Genomic DNA, 20,143 nt, shown 5'->3' on the forward strand with positions numbered 1-20,143 from the left:
GTCATTTATCTAAACAGAGAAGTTGCAGAGGTATCCATGCAAAAATACTTGGGTATCCCAACCACAACTACACATAAATATATATTAAAAGTATGTCTTTTAATTGCCCTTTAAAAAACTTTTTGTTTAAAAGGTATGTAAAGGTTTTTTTAAAGGACAGTTAAAAGACAGCATCCTTATCAATCTTGGTTTAAGAAAGTCTTCCTTTTAGCTACATGGTAGATCAAGCAATAAACTCATTCTCTGTGTCTATTTGTCCAGCTGACAAAGGTAAAGTATCATTAGAAAAAAAATTGGGGAAAAAAAGAAATTCTGAGAAATGCTGCCACAAACGTTACTGGGAATAAAACACACCTTTCGTACCAACCACTATAAAATAGAACAGAGAAGTTAGTCCCCATACTTGCAGCCAGCTGCTGGAGGTTAAACATTAACATGACAAGGTGGCAACGTCTGTGCCTTTGAACAAGAGTACGTTGGTCTCAGGGAACTGCCGAAGTCGATCATATTTGTCCTGGAGCTGTACCTAGAGCTGGTGGGAGGACTACCCCGTTCAAAATGTCCTAAGCTTTTCCCTTTCATTTTCTTTGTCACTAGATGTCACTGTACACACAAGTGTGTGCCTGGGACTTCAGGCAATCTGGGCACTGATGGCCTGAGGGCATGGCAAGAGGTGACATCGGATTTGAGCACTGCCGTTTGGCTTTCACTCTTCTGGAACTTGTATCCATTTCAGTTTTCATTTCACTTTGGAGCAGAAGCAGGGGAATCCATTTCCACAGCAAAACTTTCACCAATTATTTTATTTGAGGAATCCTTTCTTTTTTTTTTTCCTCCATCAGCACTGGAAGTTCCCTTAATCAAGCACTTCAGAATATTCCAGCTCCAGTAAGACAGGCAGAGAACAAGGAGCTCGAGCTGCTGCAGAAGCAGAGGTCCTGCTTATGTCCCATCCAAGCCAGCTAGGGTGGGTGTAAATGTGCAGATGTGTGCAAACTGAAGTACCAGCCTGAGTGAGCAACAACCCTAACCAAGCACAGCAGTGCAGATACCCTCAGTGGGCCTCTGGACTCGAGTGCTCACACAGGTGAACCCAGTTCTCCCCAGTGCTGGCAGCCAGCAACTGGCAGTCACCCTGCTGAGAGACGTGGAGGTCCTATTCACTGCCCTTAGTCCTCTTCATACAAGACTGAAAGCCACCCTATTCAAAAAACCAGATGAAGGCCCATCTTTAGTAGTCTGTCATCAAAGCCATTTACCCTAAATGTTCTATCCAGCAATAGACGGGTTCTGTTGTCCATATATTGCATATTAGAAAGCAGTTGACAACGTTTTGGCCATAGACATATCTTGTGAGATTTTTGACCAGTCCCATGGTCCATACGCTCTCAGACTGGACATTGAAGCAATATGGACAAGAAAGTGAAAATCAAAGAGATTTCAAGACAGCTGCTCCAATTTCCCATTAAAAGATACTTGAAAATAGCGGTGTGATTTTTACGTTCTGGCAAACTTCCTTTTGGACAAAATCTTTTACTTAGACATTCACAGATATTAAATTACACAAGTCACACAAGGAATTAAAGTGAATGCACAGAGATAGATATTAGCTGTTGTAAAACAGCACTACTCCAGAGACTTCTGATCTGCATCAGCGAGGAATTTGGCAGGCAGGTTTTGGTTCTGTGTTCATAGATGATTTCCCATTCACCCAGATTTACTAGAGCTTGTTAAAATTCTCTTAGCAATATTAGTTAGGAAGCTCTATAAACCACAGATCTTTTATCTTTTTTTTTTTTTTTCTTTTTTTTTTTTGATACCTTTGCAAAGAGCTTTCTGTGACTTATAGGTAGGGTGAAATACACTGAACAGCAGAAGTAGACTGAAGTATCCTGGTCTTCAGCATACAATGAATGCAAGGGGTATCAGGGGGATAAAAGATGGTTGCCATTTCAAAGGTCCACATCGTTTATTCTAAGAGATACTTACGATATCATATTGGATCTGGTGAATTATTAGAATCAAGCTGCAAAAGGGGTAGAAGGACTGCAGAAAAAGTAGCATTTTCTGCTCAAATGGAATTTTTTTTAAGACAAAATTTGAACGTGCAGTTTGTAGACCACTAAGCAAAAAATTGGCAATATTTCTGACCTGTGACTGAAGGAGTGCTTGAATGTTTTCACCTACCAGAAAACACATTGAAATTTACGTGGTCTACAAAAATATTTCTGCATTTGATTTTGATATTTGCTCTCAAGAAATGTTTATATACAGTTAAGCTGAAATACTGAATACTTGGAGACAACAGAGAAGAGAAGCAGCCGTGGCAAAACACAATTCTGTAGAAATTCCAACATAACATCAGTATCAATACCTGAATATGGAGTACTGGATTTCAGTAGAGGATGAACTAATATCATCCTATTTGTTGTGTGAGAAGGCAGCAGATAGTTTCTCCTCTTCTCATAATCCATCTTTACGCACTCCATATTTTTTAGTTTGAAATTAACAGACCTGTACAAACTTTCACTTGAGAGGGAATAGTACACAGTGCCTATCAAGATTACCCAGACCCAGAGCCCATAGACAAAATCTCTCATACTCTTTGCACATTATTTTTTCAGCATAATTCACTAAAAGCTTTTTGAAATGCTGAACCTGTTTTACACCTGAAACTCAATGACCTCTATTCTTCCTGGTGGTAATTTTTAATAATGCATTTTCTTCTATGGTAGACCAAATCAGACTCTGACATTTTCTGCTCTCTCCTTTACCAACTTCACTCTGCCCTCACTTGGTTCAAAAAGCAATTAAGTTTCCAGTGGCAGAAGATGAGCTTGGTTCAGCAATAAAAGCAGCTCAATTTCAGCAGGGACTGTTCAGTCTGGAGAAGAGGGGGCTCAGGGGAGACCTTAGCACCCTCTACAACTGCCTGAAAGGAGGTTGTGGTGAGGTGGGGGTTGGCCTCTTCTCCCAGGTAACAGTGATAGGACGAGTGGGAACAGCCTCAAGTTGCTTAGAAGAGGTTCAGGTTGGATATTAGGATAAATTTATTCTCAGAAAGAGCAGTGATGCATTGGCACAGGTTGCCCAGGGAGGTGGTGGAGTCACTGTCCCTGGCGGTGGTCAAGAACTGCACAGATGTGGCACTGAGGGACACGGTTAGTGGGCATGGTGGAGGTGGGTTGGTAGTTGGACATGATGACCTTGGTGATCTTTTCCAACCCTAATGATTCTGTGATTCTTACAAGCCACTTAAAATATTTAGAGTTCTCCTAGAAAAATAAAAATTCTTTAAAACTTCTCTCACATGAAAATACCATTGTATCATTACATATTTGGCTATTTATTAAAAAGGTTTTGAACATATTTGTAAAGGAGCCAAAAAACATTTGCTAATGACTGCTGATGTTTGATAGCGTAAGTTGCTTGTGCTTAGGCCTGGGGATGAGAAAAGACTCAGGATCCAGGATGAGAAGAGAGAAATAAGTCTTCTGATGTAGCTCTGAGTAGCAGCAGTCTCAGTGAAGTCAAAACGTGGTACTTCAACTTTGTATTTGCAAGAAAACATCGTGACACAGGGATCCTAAGCATTCTGCATTGCTTTTGAATGCATATAAAGAGGTAGGAAGCACTCAGTTCAGTAAATCAACGGAAAGATTTCTCAGCTGGTTTGGATAAGCATTTTTCAGGCCAGATGCCAACTTTGTAAGACCCAATTTGGTTCTTTTGGACACTTGGATTTTGTCATTGGCATTACTGCTGAAGCTCTTTGCCATGACTAATATTCTTACAACTGCTTTTCTGGGAAAGGAAAAAAGCTAGCACTATCTTTAAAACAGGTGCCAGTAAAGCCTGTTTTTGATGACTGTTTTTCCCATCTAGGCATACCGTAGGCTAGGTGACGGTCCACCTGCCATCAACACATCAGGAATTCATTCGGCTGTTCCACCGCTTTCTTTTATTGTGCCATTACTGCACATATAACCATACCCGAGCAGTTGGCCTGAGGCAATTAGTGGAATCCCTGTCCCTCAGGTGGGGAATAAGTAAGGGATCTGTCACCACCAAATAAGCTATGAAACAAAGCTCCAAGGACATTCGCTGAAGCAGGTGACCAAGAAACCAAAGTTGCTGAGCCACTAATGTGCTGTGATGGAAATAAGTGTATGATACAACTTGGCTGCCAGCATCCTTAATTACAGGACATGGCATCATTTGATTCACAATGGAATAAATGGATATATTTATATATCTGGAGGTTTGAATGAGGATTTCCTGATTTCCTGATGAAGTCATTCCTTTATTACAGCAGCACCTTTAGTGGTACTATACAGCTAAGGTCAATTCAGCATTTCCATTAAAAGTATCAAACCTATTTTCAGGGCTTTATTATTACTCATTTATAGAAAATCTCTGTACCGGATAAGACTTGGCACACAGGGCCACAGCCCAGGACAGAGGAAGGCAGAGGTCGAGATTTTTCTCCCTTCTTCTCTTTAAGTACACAAATAAACACACAAATGGTAAGTAGTAGCAAATGATATCTTTTGAAGACTAATAAATCCTACATAAGCTTTTGCCTATAAAACCTAAACACAGACTTCTGCTCTGGAGTATAAGGAGGGAGAATATTAAAACTAATAAGTGTTTTTGTCTGGGAAAGTAGCTGCTTCCCATGTGCAGTGACTTCTTTTCCAAGAGTAATTTTACAGTGCATTTTATTAACTGAAGACTTTGCACAATTAATGCAACAGACTGCAGACAAGAGCTCCGCATAGTAAACAAACCGTGAGTTTTGTTCCAGCCTTGCTCCTGTATTGATGCACATGTGGATAGTTCTCCCAGGAGCAGCAGAGCTGCATGGGTGTAAAATCTCTGCCAGGGTGAGGAGGAGTTGGGCCCTGCGCTCTCTGGCCTAGTAGCCCTGTCAGACAGCTGTAATGTCTTCAAGGGAGTTGTTGTGCTCTTTCATGAGAATAATCAACATACAATGAAAACTTGGTTATCCGAAGGGCTCAAGTGACACTTGGAATCTCCTGATAAAAGGCAGTGGGGATGAAGGAGGGAAAGAAGAGTCCTGGTGGGCACGACAAGATGGTGCTCAAGGGAGCCAGAGCCACCTCTGGCAGCTGAAAAGCAGGACATGTCCCAGAGCCTTCTGGCCAGCCCTTTCACTGAAGGAGACAATTTTCTGGTAAGCAACCTCATTCTTGAAAGCTCTCTTCACAGCTTGCAGCAGCCACTTGGCGACAACATTACACCTGACACACACAGCAACCATGCAGGGATAGAGCTTGTCCAGGGCTCCTGTGGTATAGCACCAATCCTGCCATGCCCCAGTGTGCCCAGCAGCACTGATTCACACATTTGGTTTCCTCGATTATGTGGCAGGAGGCAGCACAAGGAGCGTCTCTGTGCTCTGCCACACCCTCAGCCCTGCTCGAAATGCTATGCTTTGAGAGTCAGAGTCCTGCGCTTCCCATAGCCAGGAAGGGTGGAGGAACTTGAGCTGTCAGGAGGTTAGCTGCTTGATTATTTAGTTTCTTTCTGCTTTGCGGTTTCTTTTGTCTGCCACACTTGGGACCAGAGCCCTGGGTCAGAGTCAAGATTGATTATGATAGTGCTCTGCAGACACCTCCTAAGATCTTCACCCCCAAAAGGAGACCAGCTGAAAAGAGGCCTACATGGCTGAAACTGCATGCCCACACTGGAATTTTAGTTTTCCTAATGACTTGTTCATTGCCTAATCGTGCTTCACAATCTGCTGTTAATGCTCAAGCCCTGTATTTGGCTATAATGCATCCCTTCTGGCTCCTCCACGTGGCTCTTCCTATGTCTTCAGTTCAGATTTGTAGATGGGGTGGAGTTTGGATTGAAGAGAACCGTACAAATAAGGAATGAAGAGCAAAGATTGCAAAGGATGGATTTATGGATAGGATAGGTGTAGTTTTGTCACTTTATATTTTGACCGTTCTGTTTTGATATTTTGTGAAACCAAGAAAATGGAAGATGCTGCAGCAGCAACAGGGTCTTCAGTCTTATGGTGGCACATACATCACTGTAATATGAGAGTATGTACTTGGGTATTTGTCTTTGTACAGAGATGCCCCTGAGCTAAAAGGAAAAAAAATAAAATAATACCACCACAAACAGACATCGGAATATATCTTGTTTTTCTCTTCTTGTTTTGGGACATGAAGGTGGAAGGGTGTTGGGCAATAAGGAGCCACTGGCATCTTCACCATCTCTGACAAAGATGAGCTCACAGGCATTTCACACACAGAAGGAGGAGCTTTCCCAGATGACTCTGCTCTTGGCACTAATGCTGCATTCACTAGATCTAACATACTCCTGGGGCGTGATGAGCTCAGACTTACTGAAAACTGGTCTAATGGAAATGGTGGCTTCAAATCCTGCACATCAATGGGGACCGTTTCAAAATGTCTCCAGTACATGCAGTACAGATGTGCCAGAAGAAACTACATGATGATTAAACTCCAAAACATTTCTAATGCAGGCAGAATCTGGGGTAATTCATTTCCTTGTAGTATAGCCTGGCTTGGGATACCATCTTTTCATCCAGAATAGCCCCATATGGCAGAGAAAAACGTGAGAAACAAGAATGGGTAAAACAAATGTTACATCCCCTTAATTCTAGAGAAGTCTCAAATATCATATCTGCTGTTTATTCAGTATCCCCTGTTAGCAAAAGAAACCTAAACCAACTACCTAGAAGTCTGAGTTGTTACAGAACAGGTCTGCGTAGTGGCATAAGGCACATAGTGAAGTGGGAACACATCCCTGACCTGCTCAGGTTGGAAACGATGTTCTGGGCTGTTGGATATTCATATCCGCAGCCAATATCAGAAGATGCTGATGATCATCCCTCCCTATGTCATTGCCTAGGACTGGCACATTTTTTGCTTGGCCTCTAATGCACTGAAATCCTTGAAGCTCTTTGTTCAAATCTGCTTGCCTATGAGGAATGGAAGACTGTAAAGCACTGTGTGTCTGTAACAAATCTTTCATGCTCACTAACATGGACAAGAAGCCAACAATCCATGCATTCAATAATATCTTTACATAGCACTAATTATTTATGAGTGCAAAACAATTAATACAGCCCATTCTACCTTAAATGCACACATTGCTAAGCACATGACCTGTCAAAAAAATATTTTAAGAACAGGGGGACAAGGCAGGATTCCCCAGTATTCCCTGGTGGCCAGTAGCAGAGACCTAGAGACAGAGTATAAAAAAGTAAGGCAATAACCAGAGTATGCTCCAGTAATAAGAATCTGGGCTTGACACGTGCAGACTTTAGGTAGACAGAGAAGCCTGAAGACACTGTTTGCTATTTGCACTTTGGAAACTTTATGCGTTCTTGGTGCGGTGACCTACGGAGTAAGGAATCCCTAAGAACTCATTAATAGGTGGTGTCTCGGATAGCTCCACTGAGACTGAAAATGAGAAATAAAACACAGACTATCTGGGAGAGTTGCCTGTATATTTCACTGAAACATTTTAGATTTCCAAATGTTTCCTATTATTTATCATTTTATATATTTGCTCTTTTGAATTCCAAAGTAATGGGCCAAGTCTAGGAAGACTAGAACAGGATCCAACCAAACCAAAAAAGAAAATTAAATCGTCACTTTGCTAAACACAGCTCAAGCCCACAAAAGCAAGACAAATCAGCTCTGAGGCTCAAATGCCATCCTTGTCTGTCTGCTGCCTTTCAGGCAGCCTCCAGAACAGGGGGATTTCACAGGTCACACGCAATGCCCAAGCACCACAAATAAGTTAAGGAGGGAGTCCCAGCCTTAACTCTGCATGTCGCTCCTTCTGTGGTTTCAAGTCAGACTCTCAGTGTTAGTACAACCTATTTTTTGTGGTTTAATAAATCACATACTTTAGCTTATGTAATGACTCAGAATGAGTGATTGTATTCTCTTCTGGCCCAGAGGTGGTGTGATCATGTCCCAGCTCTGTAAAGCAATGGAAATCAATGGTTGCTGCTGGACTTGGTTCAGGCAGGCTGGGGTGTGTGGAGGTGGCGAGGGGCTGGCTCGAACTTTGAAAGTTTACTAGTTCCAGATGGAGTTGTTTACAAAAAATAAAACATTTTTGAATCAGCTTGTGGTTCAAATCTCCTTCCTGACCTTCCCTTACCAAAACAGACAGAAAAAGATATGACTGAGTCGTTCTGCTGACGGACAGCCCATTCTACGTGACCTAGATTTTTCCTTGTTTTAAAGCATTTTCTGAGTCCAGCTACCTGCTGAAGTTTAAACATCCTTCAGAGCTGCACGGGGATGTGAAGTCACAGGCTGCTCCAAGCCAAGGTTTGTTCTCCTGCACAACTAGCAGTGAAACCCGAAGCTGCTCGCTGCGGCACATATCCTCCTCATTAAAAGGCTTTCCCATTACGCATAACTCTATTGCATGAAGTCCTTTGGCAGCCCAATTGATTAAATCCCTTTGAAATCATCTCTGTTACAACATATCTATGCTGCTGAGAGCAAGGAGGAGGAGTGGAAGACTTGCCTATGTTATAAACTTAAAGGCTGCCTTGCAAAGCAGCAGAAAGACCAGAGAATAAGCAAAGGGCAAGCATGGATGGGGTCTGAATGCTGGTACCATTCAAGGACAGAGTCAGGTTCAGACTGAAGATGAGCCAAACTGATGATGATCTCCTCAACTTTGCCCACCCAAAGGGCGATACTGGCTGGAGCACACACCACAAAGGGCACGAGAAGAGCCAATGCCTGCTGGCAGAGACAGCCTGTCCTCAGGAAAAGAGCCCCACAAGAGGGGTGGCACCCCGTATTTTTGTTTTTCTAGCCACCCTGTCCAATCAGCCACGCTGTCTTCAAGTGCTGAGGGTAAGGACTGAGAAATAAACCTGCTCTGACAGATGTGTGGCAGATTTTCTTCATGATTAATTGATATAAGGGACAACCCATTGCCACAGCAACTTTGTTGAAAGCTCTTTCTCCCAGCAAACCTCGAGGACTTGGGACTCGGCCATGCACATTTACAGAAGCCACTGGTTTCTCATAAATAAGACTGAAGAGAATTTGTTGCAGGAACTGTCTCTGAAAAATGTAACCAAGTTTACAATTTGAAGAGCTTTTATGATTTTTTTTAATTATTTTTTTAATGAATCCATACATCATATGTCTGACATTGTTTGTACTCTGTGGGCAGCTTGTAAGAAGCCAGCAAGAATTGGCTGGTTTTCCACACACAGTTGCCCCACTGTGCTCCACAGCACCCCTGCACTCTTCAGAAGGCACCTCCCCTTTGAAAATGTGTTTCCTCTCATGTAACACAACCAAAAAGACCCTCATTGCATCTATTTTCATGAGCTAACATTCAGAGTACATGCAAATATGCTGGAGAGAAAACAAGATTTTAGGGGGTCAAAGCGAAAGAAGTGGACACTAAAAACTTTCTGGGGACTGAGGCCTGTATGGCAAACATAATGTGCCACGGGGTGTATGACAGCACTTTCTGAGAAGGAAAAAACAGCAACAAAATGGAAGAGTCTTCTGAAGAGATGAGGGAATTCATGTATTTGCCCCATGTAGTTTGTGTCAATTTTCCCACTTGTAAACAAGTGATTTTGTGCCTCAAGACAGAAGGAAACACGGGGAGAAACCCACTGCCTTAACCAAACCCCACATCTCACAAGTCCAACAAATAAAGACTCCAAGAAATAAAGTTTTAAAGTGAAAACGGTTCTCTTCAACTTCACAGAACCCAAAAATGTGCCTCTGAGTGTTCAGAGACTCTGCATGAAACAAAAAGGAGAGTTCATCCTTTGGGAGAATAATGGAAAGAGAAAAATAGAGAACTTCTAAGCTGCCTTTGCTCCAGCACCCCCTAACCAGTGCTTCACATATATCTTTCAGCTATAACATTTCACATCTAATTTTGAAGAGCATTTTCACATTTCCCTTTGAATTATTATGTTTTTCTTGGTTCTCATTACAGCAGTGAGGGGACCCAACACCCCTCGTAATGAAAGGCAGAGCGAGGATGAACAATAAGAATTGGAACTTCCCACAAAGTCTGTGAAAAAAACAATTATCCTTCTATCTGGGAAACGCCATGTGCCCACCCCACGAGCTGTTCCCAGCACCAAGCACAGCCCACAGCCTCCTGGAGGGACAGACCCCGCCGGAGGGGCTGCGTTGCAAAGCACAGCGCTGAGCAGACCCAGGTTTGGGAAGAAACCTGGGAAATGATGAGTTCAGATGAATTCACTAGTCTGGTTTTCACAGATCTGGTTTAAATGAGGCCACGTGAATGGTTGTCAGTGCAACACTGTGGGGCTCAGCAGTGTGTGAGTAATACCTGGAAGGAAAGCTCCTGAACTCTACTGCTTCCACAGTCACCATACCTGAAGCTCAAGCCTGGTGGGCTGGGGTTCATGGTGACATTTCAGGGTAAGGAGGAAATAAACTGCACTGCAAAACCTGTAAAATTCTTCCAGAGAAAGCAGAAAGAGAAATGGCCATGCTTTACCCAGCTCCAACAATTATTTTGCCCCTTCAGACGGGGTAATTTGAAGCTCTCTGCGCACAATATGGCCCTCTGCTACTCTCTCTGCCCTGGGTTCCGCTTCCCTACTTGCATCAATTATTTTCCAGTTCCCTCCCTACCCCCCTGGACTCCTCTGTATTTCAACATTCCCTGCCTTAATTTTCTTTTGGATTTAAAATAAACCTTTTGAAGAGATATTTCCTTTCCAGTGTCACACTACAATGTAGACCAGGTCTGCATTTGATTAGTAAATTCGTCCCATGCTGATGTTTTTGTATCCTCAGTGTCATGTACATTTAATGAGACACTATTCCCTTCTCTGTCTCCACTTTTTTTTTTTTTTTTTAAAGGGAGGATGTGTGTTAAAGGGATAGGAATATCTTTGACTGAGAAATGAAAAGGAGTCAAGAAACAGTTAAAGTCAATAACTAGCAGTTTCCAAAACAGCCAGCAGGAAGCACGTGGGTCACCGAGCACTCCCACATCTCCCAGCCAGGGCTGAAGGCAGCAAGCACCTTCACAAACAGCCTGGATGCTCCCAGCTGCCTCCAAAAGCTTGGAGGAGGAGTCAGTACTGGGGCCTCCAGTTCTGGAACAGTGGGTAGGGAAGTGGCACATCCAGAGGTGCAAGAAGCAGTAAGGACTGTACACCTGGACATGACAGGCAGACAACAGAAGGGAGACAGGCCCAGAAAAGTGCCCAAGAGTAACATTAGGTGATAGGGAAAGGTGGAAGGCAGTGAGGAAAGGCGTGGGTGAGGCAAGGGAAAGGGCAGCCAAAGAGACAGGAATGGGAAGATGGCAGGCTTTGGCTCAATGAACCTGCCTGAAGGATGAGAAGGGATGGAGTAGACACCCTTTTGGCTGCTGTTGGAATACATTCAGAATAAAGATGGCTTGTACAAAAGAAATTAAAAAGGGAGAAAGTGCTTTGGCCTTCTGCTGCTACCTTTTGCCCTTTGAAAACGGGTGAAAAGCTCAATATAGCACTGAGCCATTTCACACCTCATGTGAAGTGCAGCTTGGTAACCTCTCCATTTATGTCAGCCCTCCATGCAAATCAGCCCACATTCATCCTTCTGCAGTTGTGCCCTTCTAATAGAGATCAAGCTCAGCACAAATTCAGAGGCAAAATGTTTCATGGCTGTATTTGTGCAGGGGGGTACACTGAGGCAGATGGGATCAGGAGCTGACCTCATGACTACAATGTGGTCCAAAGGATAAAAACACAGTTGGGTTCTTTGGTTCTGTCAAATTAGATATTCTATCAGAATCTGTCAGCATCCTTTCCCCACATTTCCCTTAGCTCCCAGAATCAGCCCAGAGCTCAGATGTGAACAATGAAATGTTAATCTGATCCACTGCAGCCAGCAATTTAAAAAAAAACCATCCCAGAAGTCACCTCTTCTACAAACATACCCATCTAAAAGGGATATTAGTTGATGCTTTTGAAAAGAAACGCAAAGACAAGGCTGCTTTTGTTATAAGGAAGATCTCCCAGTGACAGACAGCTGCTGTGCCATGCCACGCACAAGACTGCAGCTATGAATTACTCTGCAGCGAAACATCCCAGGCACCAGTATTTTGAATGTTTATCATCAGCTGGTGAAATGAAAGGGGTCTCGGACATCTTAGGGAGGACAGGCGGATAATCGCTGATACAACATCTTAGCTGTGCTTTCTGGAAGATAGCCTCATTAAAAGTAGAAGAAAGGAGAGGAAAGCTTGCTAGAACGCTTGCAGAGTCGGCTTACGTGAAGGAACTGAAAATGAGCAGAAGGGCTGATAAAAGGCATAGAGGTTTTACACAATAGCATATTCTCCTGTAAACCACCTAATTCTTCTACTTGGTATTCATCACTGTCAGAAGCCTTTATAGCAGTGAATGAAGGCTTTATGCGTAGCCTCATTATCAGCTCAATGATAGAGGGCAAGGCGTGCACGTGAAGTTCAGTACCAGAGATATGTTGTTAAAATGCTGCAATTTGTCAGCATTTAGATAAACAAATGAGGGGCAGACCGAGTGTGTGAAGTGACCTCTGCAGCATTCACGGGATATTTTGCCACTTGTTCTGAAAAACACGTATTCAGGTTGCTGTAGCTTTGCTTGGGTGGAATGAGAAAACATTGATTTAAAAACTCTTCCTTTGAGCAAGAAAGAGGTTTGCTCTCATTTTCTTTTAAGTTGTTTCTTTCTCCGTAACCCTGTTCTTTGTTTCCTATTGTGCTTCCCAGGGACCCCAACATTCCAGAAAAGCTTCCTGGGCTTGATCCTGAGCAACTGGACTCAACAGCACATTCCTGGTGGCTTGTTCCCCAGCCAGCTCAGCAGCTCCTCACAGCAGTGTGAAGAGTTCAGAAACAGCCAATAACCCACGTGAACTGATAACATATCATAGTGATGTAGCTGAAGGAATGTGTTTTTCCCCACTCAAGCCAATAATTAAAAAAACAAAGCATTAAAGCAAAATAGGGGAAAAAAATCTTTCTTCAGGATTTGACACCCTCACTCTTTCCCATTGGGAAAGTGGATCTTTGGGGTTTTATTTTCAGTAATAGTTACCCCAGTGCTTACGTTTGCCTTTTTCCTGCCAATTCTCTCTCCTAGCACTCAAGTGACGCATAATTGAAGAGTGGACAATGCTTCTTTGCAGAGGACTCCATTTTTCAGTTTCTTACAGAGTTTTTAATGATGCCACGAAAGCCAGGCACCCGAGAAATCAAATCAAGTGAATTGTAACACTTTCTGAAAAGCGAGATTATGCTACAATGGGGTTTCAATCACCTCCGGCAGAATGTTTGTCTGAAATCAGGCCTTCCTCAGATTATACACAGCTGTTGAGCTGCCTAATGCTTTCACAGTTTTCCTATGCTGAAGGAAAACCTCGGTGGCATGGGATCACCATCAATCTCAATACCTCATACAAAGTGGAGTCACTAAAGTCTCATTTGCAGCCCCCTTTCTTTTGGGCCTATACACAAACTTTTCTGCTCATTTGAAGAGAATTATGTGGGCTTAATTAAGTGTAGTAACTTATTGCCAGCACAGTGCCCAATCAATGAAATGTGCAGATGTGATGTGAAATGATGGGGCAATGCTGTTGTGAAGAATACAAATCAGGGTGATGGGTATTATTTGTACCCAAAAGAAGTTATTTGGGACTCAATTATCCCATTCATACTAATTGTGGTGCACCAGATGGTTACAATGCCTAAGAGACTTCCACGACCATAACATTTCTTCTGAGCACCTTTTCTTCTTTAATTCACCATACGATGATTAGTTTCTTATTGGGTGTTTATTGAAATGAGGGGAGCTAAGGAACAGATTTAGTGCATCAACGAACAAAAGAGAGGGGGGACCCATGAATCAAAATAAGAGACTGCAGCTTGCCTCTGTTGTTTTTCAAAGGCCTCGAAATAGTCGCCTGGAAGCTTATCTGCAATGACCTTCCCTCCCCTTCTTTCTCTTCTCCCTTCTCTCCCCAAGCCCAGGAGATGTAAAGTTTTTCAAATCTGACCGGCTGCTGCGCCGTCTGTCAAAGCCTTTCCAGCCAAGTGAGCAGTTTTTCATTTAATTCATTGAGTTGTCCTCAATAAAATTAATTCCTTCTCGTTGGCACCATTGAAGCAACGAATAGGAACAAAACCAAACGAGCTTGTGAATATAGTGCTGGTCATTAACTTGGGGGGCACTGACTCTATCATCTGTTCATCCCTTCATTTCATTGAGGTGCTTGCAACATGAAAGGAAAAGCAAAGGGGGTAGAGAGAAAGTGAGAACCTAAAAGCCTAAGGAGCCAGGTTCTCAATCAGACCAAATCAGTTCATTTACACCCACTGCAACCAAACAACCAATGAATCAGCAGTCATTTATACCAGGAAAACCTGGCACTTACATTAGCACAATCCTAAAGCTCTAGCCCAGTGTTCATGTGAATCTCTGAGGTTAGATGAAGGATCTCACGTGCATCCTTTGCATGTGCAGAAAAAGGAGAACAACCGGGCACACTGTGTCCATATACCACTCAGTTTTATGTTTGTCATCCTCCTGGGGGAAGGAAACTTTCTGCCTGAGCTCAAGTAAATGTCCTCCAGACAGCAGTAGTCTAGGGTTAGCATTCAGTGTCTGGCAGCACTGTGCAGAGCTCCATGCTTATAGCAGAATAGGAAGCACACCAAACAAGAGTTAGCCTTTTCCCTTGACAATCACCACTTCCCAATGTCTTTTATCTTCTGAGCCCAGCAGCATCGTGGCACTCCCACCCTGTCCTGGTGCAGAAGGAGCATGCAAACTTCAGTTTTAGCGTACCTGTTGTTATAGTTACATTTGTTTGTTAAACATAACGATGGCATTGGGAGGAATGCATTCATGACTTTCCCAATTAAGAAAAGGGCATAGCTCTGGTGGCGTCTGCTTGAAACCTGATCGTGTGGCTTCAGAGCCTGGCAACCACATCCTACTTTGGGGTTAGCCAAATAAAACTGCATTTTGGTTTAGCGTTGCTAGCTTTGAGGAAATGATGGTTATGATATTTGGGCCAGAGTTTATGTTTACTTAAACTACAGATGCCACAAGACAGAGTCCATCTTTCCTAATTTAACAAAGGAAAGTAACATATGACATATGCCTTTTTCAATAACATTTTTCAAAGTTATGCCTTCTGACTAAAAGACAGATACTAGAGCACTACTTGTGTTCTGAAGCCCCTATTAAAATGGCACTGAGCTGCAACACATGAGCCCAAGTCACACACTACAAACTGTTTATTATTTGCAAATACGTGAAGCTTGATGACACGTATCACATAGATCTAAATTCAACCATGTCTTTTCTTCAATAAACAAAACATGTTGTACCAGCGGAGCTATAACCAAGTGATGATAACATCTGGTTTTCAGATCTTGTACAGATCAGAAAGATAACTTCTTTTCCCAAAATAATGTGAAAGTAAGGGAAAAAATGGCTTTTTGTTCACTACAGAATAAATAGGGGCAGATTTTCAAAGACAATTAAGAATTTAACTATTCCTACGTATTGTTTGAAGCAGTATTAATAACACTCATCTAGTAACTGAGTGTTCCTCTAAAATATCTAGGTTCAGATGTACCATCCATGCCCTATTTACCTGAAAGGATGGGAATACAGAAGGCCGAGACATATGATTTCAAATTCCATTGTTTCCTTTTCTTGGTACAGGCCAGCTATGGTGATTGTGAGTCCCTGTAATCCTGTTTTCTGTCTCAGTTACATTCTTTACCAAATAAGATAGAGTTCTGCTCTGCACTACACTGAATACTGTAATGTTGTGCTTTCTGCTTTTTTCCTAGCTCAGGAACAATGCTTTGCACTGCCACGCCACATCTCAAATGTTGAGAAAAGATCAGAGATCTGCTCCAGTCAGTCCAGGTCTGTCCTTGGACAGACAGAGGAGCTGGATTATTGGAAAAACATTGCACAATTTAAATGCAGGTCTGTCTTTGCCACCAGCAGAAGTAAGAATTAAAATAGAAGCCTTGATTCCAATCATCTTCTCTGCATTATTATCCTTCCACTACTGGATGTGTGGTCTGTGATGTGCTTTTTGAGCACAGCCCTTCAAGGTGAGCAGAAACACAGCATTAGTGATCCCAAGAAATTGAACCAAAATTTTCGCTAGGGGTAAATGGATTAGAAATGGTACAATCCATTCTGTTAGCTGGAGGATAAAACCCTGGCCTCACTTCAGCTGACTGCAGATCTTCCATTGACCTTAGTGTGGACAACATTCATGTAGCACTCTCTATTCCATAGCTTAGTATCATTGCAGTCTATGGGCAAAATACTGAGAGTTCGGTTCTTCAAATGAGGCTGCAGCCATCTGAATTTTGGCACAGATTTCTAGATGAATATGCAGTTTTAAAAATGGGAATCCTGTCAGTAAAATGAAGCATAATGTGTAACCTCTTTGCTAAATACTGGGATGATTCCACACTCTTTGGCTCAGATTTGCAAAACCTCAACCACATTTCATCTCACTTCAACGGGGAGACAAAATACTTATCTAATATGGATAAAATGGTAAATCTTGTTCCCATAGTGTTTTTAGATTAGGCTCAAAGTACAATCCAGATGTCATTTTGCAGAACTGAGGAACCGTGCTAAGGTCTATTCCAATTTCCTGAATAATTGTGCCCACTAATTCTATGCTATTTTTTCTAAGCAAATTGAAACCCAGCTGACCATGGGCGTGTTGGGTGCTTCAAGGCTATAGTGGAATAATACGGAGAAAGATGGCTTCTACTCAGGCATTACACATGTCAAATCCTCTAAGATTTGTCTTTTCCTACAGTTATTTTTATTTTATTTCATTTTCCTGTACCAGAGGTCTCAGCTGAGCTACAGTACTACCGGGGTATGCCTTTTCTAAAATATTATAAAAATAATTCTCTGTCAGCAGAGTTTCAGAGACGTGAAGACTGGAAGACTGTTTTCTCAGAGAGATGCCTAAGTATTTGTGAAGAGTTCGGTCCGCTAGACTAGGAGGTAAGATGAAGCTGATAGAGGACAGCATGAGGACCAGAGGTCAGGAGGACAGAGCCACGGAAATCTCTGGATCCATCTGCAGGACTCTCAGCTTTAGCTTTCCCACTGACATCATTGAGGCAGCTGGACGTAGGTGTGCACAACACTAGCATCATATATCATCACAGATTCATTACTGCTCATCTTATGCTTCATTTCCTTTCTTGTCATGACTTGACAATATTTTTTTTTTTTCAGAAATTGATCTCTGACATTATTGCTTCAGATTTCAGGCTGCCCTTATTTTGTACACCAAAAAATGCGAAGAAACAATATTTACAAATTGATTTGTCTTATGATGTTGATTTGTCTTCCAAGTAAGCAGAGAAGTTTTTCCCACAAATTTTGTTTTGATCAAATCTATTAAGGTCTACAGCCCCTTTGTTTAATTCAGGTCTCTTATTTTTGGTCTTTAATACGAGGACAAGCATGCAAAAATATCCATGATAAAGCCTGAATCCCCAGGGACTGGTTCGTTGTGGAGCTTTGTTACAAGCTTGAATGTACAAGGGAATGTGTCTCATTAATTGATATTTACATATATCATCCACAGAATGACGTTTTTTTCTATTCCATCCCCCATTTTTATGCCTTTTATCATTTGATTTGACCATACATTTGATGTCAGAGGTCAATTACAAGATCAAGATGTGGATGAGAACGTTATAGCTCACTCTATGGAGAATCTAAAATATATAGTTGCCACTGACTCTGGCAAAAGCCTTTTTCCATATTTAAGGAAATAGTTGGAAAGAGGATTAGATTTATGTTCATCAGGGTTAAGTTCAAAACCAGCCATATCTTTTTATATCTATTGAGCTAATTATATATACTATTTAGTTGGCTGAATTATTTCTGTTACAGTGGGCCTCATAAACTTAAAAATACATGAGACTGCACATCTATGTTTCCCTCTCCCCACAAAACAAAAAAAAAAAAAAAAAGAAAAAGAAAAAGAAAAAAAGAACAGTTTTAACTTCAATAAAAGGCAAATATATTTTTTTGCATGTCACAGTGTATACAAGCTAACACATAAGCAACTATTACTTTTATAGTACCTCCTTTCCTGAATCAAATGGAGTCTCTCCAAAATCCCAGACCTCAATTTTTCTTTAGCTTATCCTCTATTAAAACGGAGTTTGCAATCAATACACAGACCTCTGTTCTTCCAGAAAAACATAGATCCAAATGAAATGTGTTATTCATTCAGAACTATAGTGCCTTTACAAAGCTAAAAAACTAAATGTGATATTTAGGTAGGGAATTAAGAAACTGAAAAGTAATAAGCACTTTGTGGGCAAAGCAAACATACTGCATGTTTGTGTGCTTTCAGTACAGTCCCTTAACTATTTGTGAGGCTAGATATTTTTCTAGGACAGGGTTCTTGACTCCAAGGTATAACACTGGTTCACACCTACCGGTCCTAAGTAAAAAGTCTGGATTGCTGCAAATTTCACTTAACCACATAGGAACAAAAAAATACCTCCAAGGAGATTTGGACAGAAGTTCCCACAGCAGTAAGAGTAAAGAGAACTGTCCAGTAAACATAACCAAATCAGCTCTTATTGCCTCTCCTAATGGAGTTCTACAAAAACGTCCTAAAGCAGAAGATAATGTTGAAACATCACATTATGATTTTTCTGAGCAGAAAGTTTGATATTTCCTTTTTAAAAAAAGAATTTTTAAAATACATTGAATTTTATGTCCATAACAAATAGATCAACTGATATAGTGTGCCTGAAGATTTCCAGACTTGCAGCGCTCTCAAGACCAGAGTGAAAGAGAGGGTCAAGTTCCATCACTGTGTCATCAGGAGTCGCAGTTCGGCAACATAGGAGATCTCCATAAGCAACCTTAATAAACTTCTCAGTGTACATCTCACTGTGTAGTCATTAGTTTATACAGGGAATAGCTAAGCAAGTATGGGATGGAGCCAGCCCTCCTGATCTCAGTCCTGTTGCACAGAGTTTGAAGAGGGACTCTGTGTGACTTCCTCCTCTCCTCCAGGGTGGGAAATGCGGGCTACAGCCAAAACTGGTATTCTCCCTCTTTTAATCGAATGCATTTAGTTGGCTGCAGTTGAGGATCTTTGAACAAGGCAGATTTTCTCTGCTTGGAGCCCACAAATTTCCAAAGTTACGAACTTTCTTATGACAGAAGAATTTCCTCAGTGGCTGATAAAGCCTTGTTGAGTTTGGAAGCGCCTCGCATCTCCACTCCACTGAGCTTCCCTTTCTTCCCTCTCCCCCCACCTCCAACTCTCCCTGCCCTTTTCCAGCATCCTCTGCTCCCAGACTCCTTCTACTGCCTGTGCCACCCAGTGTTTCTCAGCAGGGCTAGGGGCACTTCTTGATGCACTGCAGATGTGGGCTGTTAGTGGTGCTTTCACATGGAACTCAAATTGCTTGAAAAGGTTTAACCCTGTGACTAAATTCTCAAACCTGCAAACAGCAAGCAAAGCTCACGCTCCCATCTAAACCGAAAAGGGCAAGTTAATGAAAGAAACCTCCACCCTAGCAATTCACAGGATGCATGAAAAGAAACCTAAACCCCCCACATTCTCAATGCTAATTAAGCAATAATGATCAAGGCACAGAGTATTTCCTGGGGATTAATAACTAACTGGGAGGAGATGATGACCCCAGACAGTCATTAATCCTCAGGAAATGCCCTGCATCGAAGTTATTATTGCTAGTTCAGACTAAATATGTGAGAAAACAGAATTTTAAAAGTCTATCTTACTGGAGCCTTTTCAGTATGCTTTCTCTTTGATTGCGATTATGAGCCCCCTGGAGTAGGACCTCTCTGGTCCATCAGCCAGACACATTGCACAAAACATTCCTCCAGACCCCACTATGTTCAGAAATTAAAATCAAATAAGAGATCCTTAAACAGACTCTTCTGCAGACGTCTCTTGCTGTTCTATAGATATTCAAAGCCTGATTCTGATCAGTGCTAAGCTGTGTCAGTTCCCACTGAACTCAGAGAGGGTCATTTTGGAGCTGAGCCTCTGCACCTGAATTT

General features: G+C 42.0%; 1 long non-coding RNA gene and 1 other non-coding gene across 2 annotated transcripts in view; both read right to left on the minus strand.

The window, feature by feature from the left end:
- Positions 1 to 20,143, minus strand: part of LOC107052861 — a 331,879-nt gene that overhangs the window by 127,980 nt on the left and 183,756 nt on the right. The gene's annotated exons all lie outside the window — the stretch shown is intronic.
- On the minus strand, positions 19,703 to 19,797 carry MIR1641 (microRNA 1641). The gene has a single exon (NR_035132.1). It is a non-coding gene; the product is annotated as a microRNA 1641 (primary transcript).

This window comes from Gallus gallus, chromosome 3 (assembly GCF_016699485.2).
Source record: "Gallus gallus isolate bGalGal1 chromosome 3, bGalGal1.mat.broiler.GRCg7b, whole genome shotgun sequence".
NCBI classification, from domain to species: domain Eukaryota; kingdom Metazoa; phylum Chordata; class Aves; order Galliformes; family Phasianidae; genus Gallus; species Gallus gallus.